The sequence below is a fragment of the Hemicordylus capensis genome, chromosome 3 (genome assembly GCF_027244095.1).
Source record: "Hemicordylus capensis ecotype Gifberg chromosome 3, rHemCap1.1.pri, whole genome shotgun sequence".
Classification (NCBI taxonomy): Eukaryota; Metazoa; Chordata; class Lepidosauria; order Squamata; family Cordylidae; genus Hemicordylus; species Hemicordylus capensis.
In genome coordinates, this window is record NC_069659.1 from 310537625 (window position 1) to 310553104 (window position 15480).

General features: G+C 42.4%; 1 protein-coding gene across 2 annotated transcripts in view; it reads left to right on the plus strand.

Annotated features, from left to right (window-relative positions):
- NYAP2 (neuronal tyrosine-phosphorylated phosphoinositide-3-kinase adaptor 2) overlaps positions 1-15480 on the plus strand; it is a 251503-nt gene that overhangs the window by 229877 nt on the left and 6146 nt on the right. The window lies entirely within an intron of this gene.

Here is a 15480-nt window from a genome sequence, read left to right on the forward strand (position 1 = left end):
TGAGATTAATCCCAGTGATTAATAAGCAATTTGCCTTATGCTTTAAATGATGATGTGTGTATGAAAGGACACAGTCACTGTGGCAGGAAATTAGATAGCATTTGAAGTACTCTCTATGCTAAAATCATTGAACTCTCTGTAACCTTTTAAAACAGTAGCTAAAAGAAGTGGCTCAAAAGCTAAGGGGTGTTATTTATTTATTTATTTCATACATTTCTATACCACCCGATACAAAAAAGACCCTAGGCAGTTCACAATCCAAACGTTCCCTCTTTTAAGCACAGGTTTATAAATTAAGCACTAAGGCAGGAGTTCTCAAACTTCAGTCCCCAGATATTGAGGCTATTCTCACAATGGGGGAAAACCAAGCTAAAGAAGCCCGGTTTTTCCCCATCATGAGAACCAGCAGGCTCGCGGGAGAGCCCAGTGGTTCTCTGGCGGCTAGCCCACCAAAGTAGCCCTCCCCTTAGCCCAGGTTAGCGGAGCGAGTGCTCTCCCGGCTAAGCCTGCTCTCCTTGCAGACCTGGAAGAAGCTCTTCTCACCGATCGTGAGAAGAGCTTCATTGTTGCACTACAGCTTCCAGCACCCCCAGCCAAAATGGCCTTGTGGCTGGAGATAATGGTAGTTGTAATCCTACAACATCTGGGTTGGAAATCTCTGCACTAAACTAAATATTTGCTAAACTCTAGCAACGTGCCCTGGATTTACTTTCCAAATAGAAAACTGACAGGATTCACCTAGAAACCACATTTGTGACCTGGAGCTCTCCCCAATACAGTGTCCAATAAATGTCTCTTGCAACTGCTAATGGTGAAGAAAAAATGTTCTGCTTGTGCTCAAGGGTTCTCTGTGTTTTGTTATTACATCACAGGTTCTTTGACTGAGACTTAGACTTGAAAAAATGGTTCTGGACCTTCTGGGTCTAGTCTGTGGAAAGCCCTGGCTCAGGATCAGACCAGAAGGTGCCTTAATTCCATAACCACATTGCTCTCTATATGAAAAAACCAAATCCCTGCATTAGGAAGTTGTTTTGTTTTAAACTGACTTTCTCCAGGCCACATTCCAAGTAACAGATTTAAGATGCTCTCGGTCCCACGTATAGAAGTAAAAAAACATCTGTAGATGTTTGCCTGGGAAGCTTGGGCCAACCAGGCTTCCCACATGTATACACAGATGTTGTATGAAGTACTTAATCATCAGATGTAGCCCTAAATTAGAGTGCTTTTTCAAGAGATACTTCAATTATTAGTATTCATGCTGCTGAGTGATGGGTGGTGAAGGAGAAAGTGCACACGCTCCCGATTCCTGATCATCTGCATGGTGAAAACAACTGGGAGATGATTGTGTGTGAGGGTTCAGTCATGGTTGTTTGGCATGGCACCTGACATTGGCCACCCTGCTTCAAATCTAAGATCACCAGTGTCCGTTGCCTGCACTGAGGAACCATGACTGAACCCTCACACATGATCACTTCCTGGCCATCTGCACTGCACAGATGACCACGATTTGGAAGTATGCTTGCCTCTTCCTCCACTGCCTGACATTTGGCAGTATAACTATGATCACTGGATCATGAGAACTGGCCCAATATGTATTATGTGTATTCAAATGTTAATGCACCATTTCAACAAATAATCCTATCTGCATCCCTTTTGCAAGCAGCAGACATGGATAGCACTGCAGGTCTTCCACACCCCTGCAGTGCATGTAATGCATAAAGGGCTAGTTATGTCCACTAAGGAGGATGCTTGCAAGATATATGCTGACAAAGGAATGAGTGAGCACCAGTTCACATGCTATAGCTCCTTTGCATGGATACTGGGAAAGTGTAACATTACTACAATGTGATCTGTGATGGATGCTGCATTCATACAATCTTTCCCTGCCCAGAGTATTTTGTTTTGTTTTTTGCGAGAGGCAAATCTCCTGAATCATACGAACATATGATGCACATTGCACACTATGTTGCAGGAGTGGTGGATGCACCTATTTGGGTAAGTGCCTGGTTCTGCCCTAAGAGAAGGCACACTCCTATTTCAATAAAGCATAGGTCTGAAAAATGAGTAACCTAGTCTGTTGTATTCGTTCTTTACTAAGAACCAATTTCTGCTCAGAAATATATTTCCATTGCTTTTATTTGAACACAACCCATAAGAATTATAATAATAGAACATTGGCCACCATGATGAGCAGCATTTCGTCAAGATTAGGGGCCTGCTGGGGCTGGGGCATCGTCGGAAATGCAGCCCTGATGGCATGGGGCTGCTGTGTTTCAAGGAACTTCCGGACAGTTACCTAGCACTCTGTCTTTCCAACTGCACAGCAGCCTTGGTGGTCCCTATCATGCATGGATGGATGGATGCCCTTCATTAGCCACTGTTTCTGTGCTGGGAAATACAACTGACCTGTGAAGAAAACAAGCAGATACTGCTGTGGTCTTCTCCTGTTACACAACTCTTTTTGCAATATAACTTGAAAGACTCCAGATGCCCTAAATTATCTTTGATTTTCTTCTGACCGAAGTCAGGGAAACTACTCCAATAAACAGGAGGGAGTTGTATGCCTTGCATTTACTGGCAGCAACCTACCTTGTTCTTGAGTCATGCTGCTTTCTGCCCAGTGACTCATTCCTGTGTAAAGCATTTGTAACCAAAGGGTGGAAGAATCTTCCTTTTGTGCCTAATCCTGCATCCCTTTCTGACACAGAATGCATTAGTTTAATAAACCCGAACATGCCCAAATGACAGAACTCTAACAAATAGGACTTTTAGGCCTCAAATATAAAACAATCTGTTCCCATGTCATTTGAAGGACTTCAGCACAACTCTTCTAAAGTTCATTATTTGATCTTAGCCTGCATGTACCATGCTTCTTAACTATCAGAGTGTAAGTTTGTACCAGATTCCCGTACACATTATCTACAATCTGTTTTCAGATCCTGCCCTGCAAAATTCTGTATACCTATGGAAATTTGTACTACCACTATCCAAACATACTCACACATCACCCATTTTGTAGTGGCTTTAATCCAAATATATGCCATTATAAGACTACACATCATGCACACTTGTGAAAAATGTGTGGTTACATAGTCTTGTGTATCCAGCTACATACACATGAATATTGAACACAAACTACAGTTAAGTTGCAACAGCTAATGCTTGTACCCAAGGTTTGGCAATTCCTCCTTTCTGCCCTCGGTACCACATCAGATGTTGTTCTGAGGGGTCCTTCAACCCTCTCAAAATAGATTTTAGGGGGGAAACATGCTTATGCAGTGGGACGTGGGAAAACCTTATTCCATGAGCATAACTGTTCTGGTCTCCTGCTAACTGAGCAAAGAGGTACCTTTTAAAGTGATGACTCTCATATTTATCAGGGGGAGAGCAACTGGCCCTATCCAGCCCCAGCACAGCATTCCTCCTCCAGTGGCTGCTGCTGGTCTCTGCCTTATGTTTCTTTTTAGACTGTGAGCCCTTTGGGGACAGGGATACATCTTATTCATTTATTATTGTTTTCTCTGTGTAAACCACTTTGGGAACTTTAATCGAAAAGCAGTATATAAATATTCATTTGTTGGTTTGTTTTGTTGTTTGATCCAAGTCTATGCCCTTGTTCATGCTGTCATCTCAAAGTGATCACTCCTGCAACATAACATGCAAAGTCAAGTCAACATGATATTCAATTGTTCCTTTCAGTACACAGGTAACTAGATGTGTAATGAAGATGATCTGGAAGGGCATTATGCAGCCATACCTGGGAGCCCTCCAGTGAACATAAGAACAGCCCTGCTGGATCAGGCCCAAGGCCTATCTAGGCCAACATCCTGTTTCACACAGTGGCCCACCAGATGCCACTGGAAGCCTACAGCATGAGTTGAGGGCATGCCCTCTCACTGCTGATGTTACTCCCCTGCAACTGGTACTCAGAGGCATCCTGCCTTTGAGGCTGGAGGTGGTCTATAGCCCTCTGACAAGTAGCCGTTGATAGACCTCTCCTCCATGAAGTTAATCAAATCCCTTTTAAGCCTTCCAAGTTGTTGGCTGTCACCACTTCTTGTAACAGAGAATTCAACAAGTTGATTATGTGTTGTGTGAAAGAATACTTCTGTTTGTTGGTCCTAGATTTCCTGGCAGTCAATTTCATGGGATGACCCCTGGTTCTAGTGTCATGGGAGAGGGAGAAGAATTTCTCTCTATCCACTTTCTCCACACCATGCATGATTTTATAGACCTCTATCATGTCACCCCACAGTCATCTTTTTTCTAAACTAAATAGCCCCAGGTATTGTAGCCTTGCTTCATAAGAAAGGTGCTCTAGGCCCTTGATCATCTTGGCTGCCCTCTTCTGCACCTTTTCCAGTTCTACAATGTCCTTTTTTAGATGTGGTGACCAGAATTGTACACAGTACTCCAGGTGTGGCCACACCATCATTTTGTATAAGGGCATTATAATATTAGCAGTTTTATTTTCAAGCCTCTTCCTAATGATCCCTAGCATGGAACTGGCCTTTTTCACAGCTGCCACACATTGAGTCAACACTTTCAACGAGCTGTCCACCACAACCCTAAGATCCCACTCCTGGTCAGTCACTAACAGCTCAGATCCCATCAGCATATACTTGAAGTTGGGGTTTTTCATCACTTTACACTTACCAACATTGAACTGCATTTGCCATTTTGTCACCCACTCACCCTATTTGGAGAGATCCTTTTGGAGCTCCTCACAATCTGTTTTGGATCTCACTACCCGAAAGAGTTTGGTATCATCTGTAAATGTGGCCACCTCGCTGCTTACCCCTATTTCTAGATCATTTATGAATAAATTAAAAAGCACCAGTCCCAGTACAGATCCCTGGGGGACCCCACTTCTTAATTCCCTCCATTGCAAAAACTCTCCAATTATCCCTACCCTCTGTTTCCTGTCCTGCAACAAGTTAGCAATCCATACATGAACTTGTCCCCTTATCCCATGACTGCTAAGTTTTCTCAGGAGTCTTTGATGAGGAACTTTGTCAAAAGCTTTTTGGAAGTCCAGGTATACTATGTCAACTGGATCACCTTGATCCACACACTTGTTGACACTCTTAAAGAACTCCAAAAGGTTGCTGTGGCAAGATTTACCTTTGCAGAAGCCATGCTGGTTCTCCCCAGCAGGGCCTGTTGTTCTATGTGCTTTACAATCCTTGAGGATGCTTTCCATCAATTTGCCTGGAACTGACGTTATGCTAACCGGTCTGTAATTTCCCGGATTGCCCCTGGATCCCTTTTTGAAAATCGGTGTTACATTTGCTACTTTCCAGTTCTCCGGTACAGAGCCTGATTGCAGGGATAAATTGGCTTCCTTAATGTTACCTGTTAGCCATGCTATCATCCTCCTGGACTTAGTGGTACCTTTCCTCCTTTTGGAAATACAATCTAACTGGGCTTCTAGTATTGTGGTGTTGAGTAAACTCCATGCATTCTGGAATGAAGTGACTCTCCTGATTTTCCCTTTCAGCTTTCTTTTCACCATACTCCTCATTTTGGAGAAGTTTCCTCTTCTGAAATTCAAAGTGTCTATGTTAGATATCTTTGGTGATTCTCTCCCCATATGTATGCTGAATTTGATCGCACTGTGGTCACTGTTCCCTAAAGGGCCGATAACACTGACATCATTCACCAGATCCTGGGTGCCACTCAGAATTAAGTCCAAGGTCACCTTCTCTCTGGTTGGTTCCAAGACCAACTGTTCTAGAGCACAGTCATTCAGCGTATATAGAAATCTGACCTCTTTGTCATTACCTGACTGTGAATTTAACCAGTCTATGTGTGGGTAATTGAAGTCACCCATTATTACTGCCCTGCCTCTTTTTGAAGCCTCCCTGATTTCCTGTTTCAACTCTCAATCACTGTCAGCGTTTTGATCCGGAAAGCGATAGCACATCCCCAATAGCACATTTCCTTTCAGGCCTTTCAGGATTTCTGTGGAGGACTCCAGTCCACATAGGTTTTCTAGCTTGTTAGATTCTATCCCTTCTTTAACATACAGTGCTACTCCACCTCCAAGGTGTCCCTCCCTGTCCTTTCGATAGAGTTTATATCCAGGGATAACAATGTCCCACTGGTTCTCACAGTTCCACCATGTTTCTGTTATGCCCACTATATCTATTTCTGGGTTAGCAACTAAGCACTCCAGCTTACCCATCTTGGCTCGGAGGCTTCTGGCATTGTCATATAAGCACCTATATGCTGAATCTCTTCCCTGGTGTCTGCTTTCTTTTGACTCTTTGACCAGCTAGCACAGCCTTCTGTCTGCTCTTTATGTGGTTCTGCTCTGTACCCTTCTGTTTTATCTGAATCCTCTGCACCCTTGCACTTTAAAGGACGGCATTTGCTGAACCAGATACTGTCCAGCTCCCGTCAGCTATTCCCCAGGCATCATTTTAAAAGCTGCTCTGCAACCTTTTTTATTTTAAGCACCAGCAGTCTGGTTTGATCTTAGTTCAAGTGCAGCCCGTCCCTTTTGTACAGGCCTTGCTTGCCCCAAAATGTATCCCAGTGCCTAACAGATTCCTAAAAAATAAAGCGAGTGTGTGTGTATGTGTGGATGTATTTGACACATAGCAGTTGACTGTTGGCACTGTCCAATGACAGTCAAAATGAACAGAAGAAATGAAGGTGTGCAATGAATCCTCATAGGGATTCATTATGAGGAAAAGTTATTATAACCAAAGAATCCAAACACTTGAAAAATAGTGACCACACATTTTGCTACGTAACTCAACTTCTACAAGGGCTAGAGATTAGCTTTGAAAAAAAAAGAAAGCTGTGGATTCATGTTAAGGTTAGGATGGTGCAACTTCAAATACCCATTATTTCCTATAGTGGAAATCTACCAAATCAGTAAAAACTAAAAAAAATCATTAATTGTCAACCAAGTGCCCAAGTGCCTTGAAATTTGGGTGGTAGGTGGCTCCCATGGGGACCTATCCACCACCCAAATTTGGTGCCCCCAGGACCTTTATAAGTAGTCCAAATCAAATCTAAATTGAATCTGAGGTGATTTGGGGGGACAGATTCAGACACAAAACAAATGAGTGATTCGATTTGGGCACAAATCAAATTAAAAAACTGATTCATGCATATCCCTAATTATGACTGTTCTTAAAAAGTTGCACTGGCTGCTGATATGTTTCCAGGCAAAGTACAAAATGCAGGTTATGACACCCAAATCCATTTCTCCATGTCAGCATCATCAGGAGAGGGCATAAGCTCCCTAAATGCCTGCCTGGAAGTGGTGATGGGCTGGATGAGGGATAACAAATTGAATCCAGATAGGAAGGAGGTACTCATTGTGCATGGTCAAGACTTGGGAGAGGAGTTTGATCTGCCTATTCTGGATGGGGTCACACTTCCCTGGAAGGGACAGGTATGCAGTCTGTGGTTGCTTCCGGATCCAAGCCTCTCCCTGGTGTCCCAGGTTGAGGCAGTGGCCAGAAGTGCCTTCTATCAGTTTTGGCTGATACTCCAGCTCCATCCGTTTCTTGGAACAAACAACCTCAGAACAGTGGTACATATGCTGGTAACCTCCAGACTGGATTACTGCAATGTGCTCTATGTGGGGCTGCCCTTGTATGTAGTCTGGAAACTACAGTTGGTGCAGAATGCGGCAGCCAGGTTGGTCTCTGGGTCATCTCGGAGAGACCATGTTACTCCTGTACTGAAAGAACTACACTGGCTGCCGATATGTTTCCAGGCAAAATACAATGTGCTGTTTATAACCTATAGAGCCCTAAACAGCTTGGGCCCTGGTATTTAAGAGAACATCTTCTTTGTCATGAACCCCACTGCCCACTGAGATCATCAGGAGAAGTCCGTCTGCAGTTGCCACTGGCTCGTCTGGTGACTACTCAGGGATGGGCATTCTCCGCTGCTGCCCTGAAGCTTTGGAATGTGCTCCCTGCTGAATTAAGAGCTTTCCCATCTCTAACCACTTTTTAAAAAGTATTTAAGGATGCATCTGTTCACCCAGGCTTTTAAATAAATATTGTTTTAATAGTTTTACCATTTTTTTAAATTATTATTTTAAAATTTAAAATTGCTGTAATGTTTTAACTTTTTCTGTTGTCATTTATTGTGTTTTAACTAACGTTTTAACCTTTTCTGTTGTCATTTATTTTGCTTCATTGTAAACCGCATAAAACTATGTTAAATAAATAAATAAAATAAAAATAAATTACCTGTAATGCCCTGAATGGCTTAGGTCTGGGTTACCTGAGAGAGCGCCTTTCTCTACAAGATACCCCAGTGCTCATTAAGATCATAAGGAGGAGTCCATCTTTGGGTGCCACTGGTTCATCTGGTGGTGACCTTGTATTGGGCCTTCTCAGTTGTCTCCCCTAGGTTGTGAAACACGCTCCCTGTGGACATAAGAGGATTATTTTCCTTGGAAGCCTTCAGCAGAAACTTAAAACCCATCTTTTTAGTTTGGCTTATAATAATAATAATAATAATAATAATAATAATAATAATAATAATAATAGGGAAGGACTCGATGTCTGGATAAAACAAACCAGTCAATAACACCTGTCTGACTGTGTAAACAAGAAATTATTTATTTATTTATTTATTTATTTAACATATTTTTATACCGCCCAAAACTTACATCTCTAGGCGGTTTACAGCAAAATAAAAACAACATTAAAACAGTTAAAAACAAAAACAAGAAATTTAAAATATGACAATTTAAATTTTTTAAAACTATATTCTAAAACAACGTTAAAAAGAATCAAAACAGTATCAGTTAAAAGCCTGGGTGATATATGTTTTTAATTTTAATTATAATCTGATATAAATGTTTTTTTTAAATTTTTAATTTTTTATTGTGTGTTCTTGATTTTAATGTAAACCACCCTGAGACACTGTAGGGAGGGTGGTATATAAATCAAATGAATGAATGAATACATAAAATACTGCTGAGCTACGGGAAAGACAGCAAAGTATCTTGTGACTCTACTGCTCATCATTCATATGTCAGACATCTTCCTTCAAAACCCTTCTGGTCACTAGCAGAACTGACTAGCATATATAATAGTGGGGACATTCCCTATCTGTATGGACAATAGCAATGTCTACCAAGAAAGACCTCTCTCATCAACGTGATCGGAAAATGCACTCACTAGTCACATTGAAACCAAGCATGTGAAGAGCCTCTGAATTCTGTTTGGACAATTAGATTGGCAAGTAGAATGGTATTGTGCTCACTTCCCCCTCCTCATAGTAAATGGTAAGTGGCTTCTTCAGCAAACCTTCCCTTTTGTATGTTTGCTTGATGACGCATTTTGCTCTGCTAAAGCACTCTCACAGAAACTGTATGTGGGTTGCTTTAGTTTTGTATGCAAAGATCATTTTGAAACAATGTTATTGGGTTTTAATTTGATTCAAACATCACTTCGGTTTATCCTTTCATTAAATGTTGGTGTGCCCATTCCTGTGCAGCAATTGTAAAAAGAGATTTCTGTTTTGTTTCATAATAAGGTCCGAGATTACACAAATATTACTTTATTTGGTTTTCCCCATACGTCTTATAAACGTAGACTCAATCCCACTGCACACCCAATAGGAGAGGGAAGAAACCCACAAGAACCAGGAGAGAACAACCACTTCCACAGCCTAGTAGCATACACAATTACAGTAAAGTAAGTGCAATGATAAAATGCTGGGAAAAATTATGGAAACACCTACTTAAGTATGGGCGCAACTTAAGAGCCAGAACTTCAATGGCTACCATATTAACAAAGAGGCAGATAAGAATTCTCCACAAAGAAAACAAAGGCAGGCAATGTGACTTCATCATAACAGCTGCCATGTTATAGCAAGTCTCTACGAGCAATAGGAAAAATTGCAGCATGAATGCTTTCACGATGAAAGGTTATGCATGTCATAAGGTAATAAGGGATAATATAGCATACAGTTTGCTAAATTTGTGCCAGGATGACAATTTTCTGATTACATTTTAATACAAATAAGGAAGGGTTACAGCTGCAAAAGAACAGCAAAATCTTATCCATCATGAAACTGAAATAGAATTAAAGAATTGTAGGGCTATAAGAAAAATCAAGAATGTGATTTGTTTTAATCCTATGCATCCAATATGATATACCATACCGTAATAATTTCTCTCATATTGGACCAATTGCAGCAGGAACTCCTGTGAAAACCGAATGAAATGAACAGGAACTGTCCAAGGGCTGCTGCCAAGGTCTTCAGTCAGCTCCTGTTCATTTCCTTGGAACTTGGGTGAGAACTTTCTGCTAGATTGGGGCCATTAGCTATACTGGGATATTGAATTTACTATAAAAGAAAAATTAGCAACAGGAATAGAATTACACTCATAATAAGGAGGCATTTTTCATGGTTTTTTTTTAACCCACCTTCATAATATTTCACTATTTTGGGTCACTTTTTCTTTTAAGAAAAAGTATTTTGTCTGATATGGTTTGGAAGTGTTTCCATATTTTTTTCAGTTGTGTTTGTGTATTTACTAATGAAGTTTGTGCATAGTGTTAATGTGTCTGTGTGTGGTAGATGTTTAGTGATTTAAGTGCTGAAGGGACACTATAGGAAGATTGCATCTTGAAATGTTGGTATTGATTGCCTTCAGTGAAAGTAGCATGTCACAACTAACTAGCAATGCATGTCTGATTAGGGATGAGCATGCTAATCAGCTAATCAGTGAGTTTAATTATTAAATGCAATTAAACTGATGAAATTACATTTGAAAAAATTCTTCTGACAGGATGCTGTTGAGTTGTTTTCACATTGTTGTAAAGCATGGTAAATCTCTTGATTGAAGAAATGCATTTCATCACTTTCTGGACAATCAGGATTTATCTGTTATTTAACCATAAGAATATTTTTATTAAGTACCCACAGAATGGATACTCATTGATTCTGAGGTTCTATTTGATATTATTTTATTTGATAAATGAATCCCTTAATTCATTCAGAGGTGAATAATGAATTGTTTTTTTAAAAAAACTCTTTAATTAGTTGATAGTACAGAATTGCTGTTTTTAAAAGCTCAGACTAATTCATGGAAATATAAATTTTGATTTTCAGCTGTTCACAGCATTACTGTTTCCTCTTCAGAAATTAATAAAATAATATACTCCTGGTTCAGGATTTAATATTACAATGTTATTATTGTAATATTATTGTAATATTACAATAGTACAAGAAGCCACAGGCTATTGTATTCCCCATCTTCTGTGAGTAAAGAGTGCTTGGAGTACATGCTCAGTTGGATATGCTCCTGTTTTACAAAGAATGTAATATCCCTGTCATTCCTTAACATGGAAAATGTTGGACAATTACTTTAAAAATCACAATGAGCAGTAGCAGGACAAACAAATTGTGCCATCATCTTTTTAAAAAGATAAGCACATGTTTAAACAATAGAAATAGTAATGAATTCATGATTCATGATTGTTCCACCTTAGACTCATTGAGCACATTAATATACTACTTATTCATAGTTTATCTGTGTTTTACTAGTGCTACTGTCATTTTATTATTCCGTTGTGCTTCTTGTTTCTTTTTTATTTGATGTTTGATTCACATTCTTATTTTAGTAATACTAGTTGTTCTCCAATGTGAACCTTCTGTGGATGTGCCAGGTTTATTTGTTGTATGAGGCAGGAGGGGCCATTTTCGTGATCTTCCCTTCAATTTGTAGCCCCTTCTGATACTCAAAAGTATCTCAATGAGGGCCATCCTACTCTCAGGGACATACTTTTGGGAGACACAAGCAACTGCTGGGGGAAGAGGAGCAGAGGTGCACCTAGGTGATTTTGGAACCTGGACCTAAAGGCCTTTGGAGGTCTGCCCCTCCCCTGCAAATTAAGCATCATCATGCTTGGCCAGGCAACCATACCACCTGACTCAGGACAGACTAAAGAGGATTGCGGGGAGCCTAGGGGCTGTGGAAGCCCTGGACTTTGGCCACAAAGTCCAGGGGTAAGAGTACCTCTGAAGGGGAGATGGGGGGGACACACAAAACCCTCCCCCCTCATACAATAAAAAAACAACGGGTCAATCTGTGGAAGGTTTGTCTGAAAGGCAATGTTAGCCACTGATTTTATGTCAATTTTAATGTTATTTAAAAGTGAGATATATATCCAAGGAAGGAAGGAGCATACATACTTTCATACATACATACAAACAGTAGGTGGCAATAGGATGCTGTTATGCAGTGTTGGAAGATGAAGTTACAACCTGCCTCAATGGAGATAAGACTCATCCTTCATGTCATCTTTGTAGAGGTTGCAGAGCCTTTATTTGCCCAAGCAGTAAGGTCATTTTGTAGTGGGTTTATGTGTCTGCCCACCCCCCACACCTCCAGATACCCTTTATTTGTGCCTTGGCATCCACTTGCTTGCTCAGTTCTCAGTATGAGATTAGCCCAGTTGCCTATCTGGGGCAAACTAGGTTGTTTTTTAAATCCATTATCTGCCAGCATTCCCTCTAACAGAGAATCCTAGATGTTGTTGACTACAACTCCCAGGATCCCCAGTTGTGATGGCCTTTGGCTGGGAATTAGGGGAGCTGTAGCCAACAATATCTGGGATTCCCTGTTAGAGTTAGCTAACTGCTATCTACTAACTGCTATCTACTAACACTGCTATCTACTAACTAAAAATTCCACTTCTACTAACCTTCTACTACTAAAAATTCCATTTCTGGGAAGCAGGGTTTTGGAGTATATATACAGCGAGGATTCAGATGAACAGCCCCTCACAAAATTAAAGCATGCCTTGACCGCATGTCCGGATGTCCTCTTGGTGCAACCCCATCCTGATCACAAATTATATTCTGTTCTTCCTCCAAGGAGCCCAGAGTGGTGTACATAGTTAAGTTTCTCCTCACAACAACCCTGTGAAGTAGGTTAGGCTGAGAGAGAAGTGACTGGCGCATAGTCACCCAGCAAGTATTGTGGCTGAATGGGGATTTGAACTCTGGTCTCCCCAGTCCTAGTCCAGCACTCTAACCACTACACCAGTGCTTGTCTGAACCAGCCCAAAGAATGGCAGCATAATGAAACAGTAGAGGGTAGGCTTCCCTCATAAGACAGGACTGCTCCGTGGACTCAGGGCCCAGACTCGAAGCCTGAAGAAACTATTAGCTCAGCAAGAAGACAGGGCAGGTGATTTCCTAGGCTAGTGCCCAAGAAGGAGGACAGCAGCTTGGGCAAGAGCAGCTGAAAGTCGAGATTGGAGCCTTGAACACTCTGTAGAGAAAAGACTGTATTCCTGACACAGGGATTCTTTGAATGAAAGAGGAAACCAAGAGTCAGAATCTTGAGACTTGGGTGAGGAACAGCAAGGTGTAAGCTATTCACCTTCGTCACCACTCTTGGTTTCCGTGGTATGGAAGTCTCCAGAATTCATGCTGAATGAAACTCTCACTGTGTCATACCCTAACTGATAAAATGAAAGTGCAGAGGTGGGTTAGAAGGGGTTGCAAAAAGAGTAAAATCAGAAGGCATTCGTGGGCCAACAAGTTATGTGTGCTAAAAAAAGTTCCAATATGAGAGTTACAGTATATACACATATAGCAAAGTTCTGATATGAGAGTTATAACCGTATGTAGCAAAGCAGTAAAAGAGGTGCTTGTTGCTGGCGAAACCCTATTGATGGCAGTGGGACTAATCTCATGCTAAAAGGTAAGTCCTAATTTCCAAGTTTTGTTTAAGAAACTGAAGAGTCATATCTATAATTACAAAATGTACATGCTGCTACATAATAATAGCAATGACCCATGCCAATAGCTAAAGGTGGTGGTAACATGTCTTTGAGAAACCAAGAACTTGTGTGATTTCAGTGCAGCCATGTGCTGAGATCATGTTTATTTTGATTGTGTATCTGTGTTGGCAAAACGTAGCAAAATAATTCACTTATATACACTGACTGCACACATTTATTTCAAGGCTGCATACATATTCTGCATACATTCTAGAAACACATACAGCTTTATTGGTTAACTAGCTTAACCCGTGCAGAGCATCTCGGTGCTAGTACTTGATTGTTCCCCTCACCCCCTGCCACAGCCCCCCCCCCACTTCAGAGATCTCTCCACCCTCACCTAAGCCACACTCCTGCTCCTCCTCCTCCTCCTCCTTCTCCATCCCGTTGATTCCATCCTCCTCACCCCTCTTGGTCACTCCTGCATCCCCCTCAACCCCCTTGGTCATGGTTGCAGTGTTGCTTGTGCCTACTGGTCAAATTGAAGCCCCCTATCCCTAGAGACCTCCTCACCCGAACCCTGCTCCTGTTCCTCCGCACAGAAGCAGCAGCAGTTGAAAAGCCCCTTCCTCACTGTAGCCACTGCCATGGCCATTCGTTCCCTCAGGCCGCTGACAGGCCTGGGCCCGTCCCTGGTTTGCCTGCCTGCTTCCCTCCGCCAATGGCTTTGGTAGCCCCAAACAGCAGCAGTGGTTGATTGGACCCTTCCTTGATGCTGCTGCCACCATGGCTGCTCATTCTCCTCAGGCCACTGACAGGTTTAGGCCTGTCCCTTGCCCTTTCTTCTTTCTCTCTTCCCCTCCCTTCTTTTTCTCTTTCTCTCCTCCTCTCACTCGACCCCTCTGTCTTTCTTCCCCTCTCTTCCTTCCTGAGTTAACAGATCTTGTTCATCTTGTTTCCTCATCTAATTCACGCAATAGCAGCCTTTGCCTGAAGGGGCTCTTTCGTCATTCACGACCCCTCTCTTCGCAGACCCTTGCCCACTATCCATATATGTAGAGAGAGAGAGAGAGAGAGAGAGAGAGAGAGAGAGAGAGAGAGAGAGATTCCTCTTCTTTACAATCAAGAACATCTTCTGACCAGTAACAGTTGGATTCCAACTGACCTTAACCATCACAGACTCCTCCCCCTATCTGCATATGGAATCCTCACTGCCCAATCACCATGGTGCCTCAGGCTCCCCCTCCCTATCTGCATATGGAATCCCAACTACCCAATCACCATGATGCTTCTGCTCTCACAGGCTCCTCTCCGCTATCTGCATATGGAATCCACACTGCCCAATCAGGTGCTTCTGCTCGCGAACTCCCGCGAGAGTTGCCATGCACGGGATTCGCCATGGGTATGCCTTAGAGAAATAAATATATAGACTAGTGGGCCCAGGTGCAGAGCATCTGTGCCTCTATTATTATTTACATTTTGGGGCCAGCTGTCCCTTGCTCTGCCACACTGGCATGCCCAGCTTTTTGGCTGGCCAACTGGCCACTCCCCGCTCCCTGCCGCCGTCCCTCCAGGCCAGGCTGTCCTGCTGTTGCCAGCCACGCTAGGCTGGCCCGCCGCTGCTTCCTCCACATGGCCGGGCCAGGGTCCACCACTGCCGCCACCTCACCCCGGCGGGCCAGGGCCAGGCCGTCCCGCCACCACCTGCTGCCTCCTCCTCCAGGTCAGCGGGGTTTTGCCCTCCGTCCGCCTGCCA